This window comes from Oratosquilla oratoria, chromosome 32 (genome assembly GCF_046742065.1).
Source record: "Oratosquilla oratoria isolate Oo_2021 chromosome 32, ASM4674206v1, whole genome shotgun sequence".
NCBI classification, from domain to species: domain Eukaryota; kingdom Metazoa; phylum Arthropoda; class Malacostraca; order Stomatopoda; family Squillidae; genus Oratosquilla; species Oratosquilla oratoria.
In genome coordinates, this window is record NC_134808.1 from 41,628,393 (window position 1) to 41,633,392 (window position 5,000).

General features: G+C 39.3%; 1 protein-coding gene across 2 annotated transcripts in view; it reads left to right on the forward strand.

The window, feature by feature from the left end:
* The window catches only part of Dpp10 (Dipeptidyl peptidase 10), a 536,755-nt gene that overhangs the window by 91,918 nt on the left and 439,837 nt on the right, over positions 1–5,000 (forward strand). The window lies entirely within an intron of this gene.

A 5,000-nucleotide genomic window follows, 5' to 3' on the forward strand; every position in this document is an offset into this window, starting at 1 on the left:
TGCTGAACAGGAGTAGATATTTTCTTTGATTATCTTGTAGTGATTCACTAGTATCTAGACTCTAGCGGAAGTGTCATATAAACAAAGGGCGCCTCAAGTCTTCGGTATTACCTGTACCATTTATTTATTTATTTATTTATTTATTTGTTTATTTATTTATTTTTTTTGCCATGAAATCAGCCAATATATATTTTCTTCGTCAGGAGACGTCTACATACATTTTTTTTTCTTTTTTAATTAACTCTAGATTTACCATTATATAGAAGAATAGTAACACAAACACGGGGTGCCTCAAGTCTGTCGCTGTTGCCTACACTATTTTTTTTTTTTTTCGAAATTATTACGTTTCCTTAACCACCAATCAAGAAGTACCGATGAGGACGTTAAAATAGACGTCTACATACATTTCTTTTTCCAAATTATCTTGTTGAGATTTACCACTATCTAGAAGAACAATAACACATATGGAGTACCTCAAGTCTGTCGCTGTTCACCTAAACTATTTTTCAAACTATTCCGTTCCTTTAACCACCAATCAAGAAGAACCAATGAGGACAATAAAGTAGACGTCGAAATACATTTTTTTTTCAAATAAACTTGTTGAGATTTACCACTATCTAGAAGAACAATAACACATATGGAGTGCCCCAAGTCTGTCGCTGTCACCAACACTATTTTTTTTTTTTTTTTTCAAAACCGTCCCCTTAACCAATCAAGAAGAACCAATGAGGACAATAAAGTAGACGTCTACATACATTTTTTTTTCAAATAAACTTGTTGAGATTTACCACTATCTAGAAGAACAATAACACATATGGAGTGCCCCAAGTCTGTCGCTGTCACCAACACTATTTTTTCCAAACTATTCCTTAACCACCAATCAAGAAGCACCGATAAAGGACATTAGAGTAGTAGATATATTTTTTCCTCGTCAGGAGACGTCTATATACGTTTTTTTTTTCAAATTAGCTTAAGATGTACCACTATCTAGAAGAACACTAATACAAGCACGAGGTCCCTCAAGTCTCTCTCTGTCACCTACACTGTTCTTTTTGTATTTTTGTTTTTTCTCCAAACAATTCCGTTCCCTTACCCACCAATCAAGAACCACCGATGAGGACCTTCTTCCCGAACTCGAAGACGCTCTCCTGTCGACGAAGACACGAGGCAGAGATGATATATTTTCCTCGCCAGGAGACGTCTACATACATTTTTTTTTTCAAATTAACTTCAGATGTACTACTATCTAGAGGGATACAAGCACGAGGTGCCCCAAGTCTCTCTCTGTCACCTACACTGTTCCTTTTGTATTTTTGTTTTTTCTCCAAACTATTCCGTCCCCTTACCCACCAATCAAGAACCACCGATGAGGACCTTCTTCCCGAACTCGAAGACGCTCTCCTGTCGACGAAGACACGAGGCAGAGATGAAGCAATCACGGGACGAAATTAAAAAGAGCGACTCACAATGATGTCACTGAGGAGCCAAACCCAGCAACTTAATGACTTCATTAAGGAGACTGAGCAGAGGGACAAGGATTAATTAGCGAGACACTCGTGCGCAAAACTAGACATGTGGACGAGTGATCAGTGAAGACAGCTATGCGAAAGTGGACATGTGGAAACCTGAGGAAGTGCAGAAGTGGATTGAATTAAAAGGAGAGGTGGAAAGAGAGGCAAAAAGAGGAATATCAAATATGCGAAAAGAGAGACTAAACAGAGGAAGATAACCCAAGCGGTTAAGAACGTTGAAGATGTGACACCTCAACAATTATTTTTTTGTATAAATTTAGGACCTTTTTTCATAGTAATCAATAAGTAGGTAAATGAACAAGTAGATAATAATTCAATGAATAGATAATCAGCCAATCAGTAAACCAATCAGTCAATAAAGGCATATATTAACCCTTTTTAGTTAATCGTAACTTCGATAAATTTATCATTCTTCAATGATGTTGACCTGTCCAAAGGCAGAAATTTGTTCATCTTGAATGGTCACGTGATACCTGAACAAAAAGCAAAATGAAATAAAACGCAGAGTGAGAAACGTGTGTATATACATACATATATATATATATATATATATATATATATGTGTGTGTGTGTGTGTGTGATTCACCATGGTCTTTGGATCACGGGTTGGACTCGTGGATCGACAGCTATTTCCCTTTCGGAAGAGAGCTCAGAGTTCGTATATAACCGATGTATGTGTAATGCTGTGACCTTACACGCACACACACACCTAACTCCACGAGAGTTGGAGTAACAACCCGCAGTTCAGCGATACTGAAATCATTTCAGCCCTGGGCGGGAGTCGAACCCGGACCTCCGTAGTGGCGACCGGGAACTCTGTCAACCACGCCACGAGTGTATGTGTGTGTGTGTATTCACTTGGTCTTTGGATCACGTGTTGGACTCGTGATCGACAGCTATTTCCCTCCTGGAAGAGAGCTCAGAGCTCGTAGGTCCGATCTATGGGTAATGCTATGACCTTTCACACACACACACACACACACACACACGAGAGTCAGAGTAACGACTCGAAGCGCAGCGGTACCGAAATAATTTCGGCCCTGGGCAGGATTCGAACCTAGAACTGCGGGCCACTATCGTGGCAGTTCAGTGCTCTACCAACTACGCCACCGGGTCGTGTGTGTGTGTGTGTGTGTGTGTGTGTGTGTGTGTGTGTGTGTGTGTGTGTGTGTGTGTTTCCTCCAGGTTCTTCCGTCCTTTCCTCGTGCCTGACAACAGTTTTCTACTCAGATGCCTGTTGAGTTGACCCGCCTTCTCTTAACCTGTTGAACCTGTTTCCTCCAATTTATTTGAATGACCTGGAACCCCCCCCCCCCACACACTTTTCGAGTCTCCCGAGACCTTATTGCGTCTGTCTCTTGTTTCGTCCTCTTTCCATTTTATCTATTCATCAATCATTTCCTTCCCCTTTAAGTTCACTTCACACAAATGTTGAAGTAACATTTTTTTTTGTTATTGTATCATTGGGGTGTAAATTCCACACATTGCGTGAAGATAGATCCTGTTGCTATATACATGATTGATTTTTTTTAGATATGTTAATTTCTTATGTGGAGTTTTTTAGATATTTTAACTGATTACATATGTGGACTGTTTTGATTTAATACTCGTTTCGCGTCCATATGGTGGAACAATTTTCACGAAAAAGTGGAGACATTTCGTCAATTTATATGTCGCTTGGGGGCAATCCACTTCAAGTTTTGGAGATGGAATCTTCTCTGTAGACCCGTCCAATGCACCTTCTGCTCACTTTGTACTCCAGAACGAGAGTTCTGCAAACGTTATTCCAGTAAGGCAACGTTTCTCAGCCAGGGTTCCCCGGAACCCTATGGTCCCTAAGGGTTCCGCGAGAACAAGTGAGATAAGCTAATGTACTTTTGATTTTTTTTCATATACGTAATATAATTAAACACGCACGAAATATTCTTGGTTATTGTACTAATGTAGTATAGACATCATCCTATCTAACCTATTATTACGCTGAAAATAAAAAGAGAAAGATATGGTATATATATATATATATATATATATATATATTATATATATATATTATTATATATATATTATTATTATTATTAAAAAATTTTTTTTTTTTTTTTTTTTTTTTTTTTGCGCAGGGGTTCCTTGAGACATGCAATCTATTTTAAAGGTTACGCAAGGGTAAAATGGTTGAGAAACGCTGCAGTAAGGTATACACTTTTACAAGAATCTTGGCAATAGAGTACATAAAAACGTATTAGTCTCCAGCGAAGTGAAAGGTATAAAGATCTTATGTTTATACAAGCTAGAGAAGAGCACGTGAGTGTGTGTATAAACATACATGTAAGCATACACATATACATGTGTGTAAACAAACGTACACACGTATATACTCGTACAAGAATACACGCGCGTGTGTATACACAGGCACACATACTTTTATAAGACCGCGCACACACGCACATACGTACAAGTGCACACGCACATACGTATGCACACACACACACACACACACACACACACACACACACACACACACACACACACACACACACACACACACACACACACACACACACACACACACACACACACACACAAATAAACACATGGGATGCGGTAGTGTGTGTTTGTGTGTGTGCATTAGCCTATGTTGTGCACACACACACACACACATACACACGCACACACATACCTACACACATACACACACACACACACACACACACACACACACACACACACACACACACACACACACACAAGCACACACATACCTACACACGCACACACACACACCCACACACCCACACACACACACACACACACACACACACACACACACACACACACACACACACACACACACACACAAATAAGCACATGGGGTGCGGTAGTGTGTGTTTGTGTGTGTGCATTAGCCTATGTTGTGCCAAGCATATTAAGGTGCTTGCAAATACAGGTTAAGTAAATTAAGAACCAGATGAATTTCGGGAATTTCGTTTTCATCGGAAGAGCGATGAATTCTCTTCAGCGTTAGACTGCATTCATGTGCCAGAAGACTTAATTCACCAGGGCTTCTATCCTAGAGAAAATATCGCCCCGAAGAAGTGAAGTCATAGAAGAAGTGATGGAGACGAGTTTCCAGTTATAAAACGGTGCTTCGTGCCTCTGGTCCGTAGAGGTAGGGTTTCTTCAGCAAAGGAGAGGACCAATGTACTATCAAAGTCACGATTGGTTGGGTCTCCAATCATCCAGATATCTTCCAATCACATGAATGAAATCGTCCAACGTTAGGTTCAACAGAATCTATGTTCGTATAACATCTAAAGAAGATAATACAGGAAGTGGAGGATTTGTATTACGTTTAAGAGTAATAACCAAGTAATAGTAGGGCCATATTCTATATCAGAAAAAAGCAAAAAAATAAAATAGAATAAATAAAGAAATGAAAAAAATAAAAATACAACAATGTTTGATACTTTTGCT